The sequence below is a fragment of the Populus alba genome, chromosome 9 (genome assembly GCF_005239225.2).
Source record: "Populus alba chromosome 9, ASM523922v2, whole genome shotgun sequence".
NCBI lineage: Eukaryota > Viridiplantae > Streptophyta > Magnoliopsida > Malpighiales > Salicaceae > Populus > Populus alba.
The window spans coordinates 7,739,504-7,740,710 of NC_133292.1; positions in this window are offsets into that span (position 1 = coordinate 7,739,504).

Consider the following 1,207-nt stretch of genomic DNA (forward strand, 5'->3'; position numbering starts at 1 on the left):
AACTAGTACACATGGTCCCCGTCGACATAACATTTCATATTCATAAATACAAGCTCGTGCCTATATATGTGTATATAAAATACATACATATACCGATATACGTACGCAACATACTTACAAAGCATGGGTCACTGTCATGAAACGGTAAGTGAGCAGAGTTGAAGCAAGCAATGCAGCTCAGATAAGATACTCTACATTTCCTCTTGCAAAACGCCACCGTTTCTGCTTCTCTCTCTTGCTCTCTAGTCTAAAGTGAGAGAGTATTTACCTTCTCCAAATCTCAAGCTCTGCAAGCCCGCAACTGCAACAAGGAAGCCAAAAGGAAATCAGTACCAAAACGCAGCTCTTAAGAATACTACTAATCAGTTGAAAAAAATATTTAAATACCCCGAAATTCACGCAGTTAACCGTTACCAAATGCAGCGGCAAAAGCAAAATTACAGTTAAAAAAACTGTTTTCTACCTTGAAGGAGTCGAGATTAGTAAGCGTACATGAGTTGATGTATCAATTTGTTTTGTGTATTTAGTAAGCGCAGATGAAATAAAATGATTTGATTTAGCTGCGCTTGAACATGAACTGAAACTTGGCTTTGAAGAGAAATTAAAAGAAGAAAAAATGTGAAAACTATTGCTTTACGCGTTGCAAAAAAGAAAAATGTCAGTCAAAAGGAAGGGTAAATTTGGTATTGAAAGACCAAACCGAATGGAACAGTACAAATCGGCGAGATTTTTCACTCTCCTCCTCGCACGATCTCTCAAACAGAGAGAGAGAGAGTCCGTTTTGTTCAGTTTAAATTTGGCTTGGTTGAGGGTTCTATCTGTCAACGGCAGGAAAAAAAAAAAAGCTGTATTTGTACCTCTCTCTCTCTCTCTCCAAATTCTGTGTCAGTGCAGGGCAAATCTGATGGAGAGAGTTCTGCTATCGAAGGTTTGTTTGTCAAGGGCAAAATTCTTTTTTACCCCTTTTGATTAGTAAAATTACACTTTGGTCTCTGTAGTTTAAGACTTCTTGGTTTTAGTCGTATAGTTCCTAATGGTTTCAGTATGGTCCTTGAATTCATCAAATAGTTTGAATTGCAGCAAATAGTAATATCACCTTTAGAATCATTACTTTTATAGTCTCGGATTTTAAGAGTTTTTATTGTTTCACGTGAATAGGATTTGGGAATGAGAAAATTTAAAATATTTAAAAATTGACACTCGATTA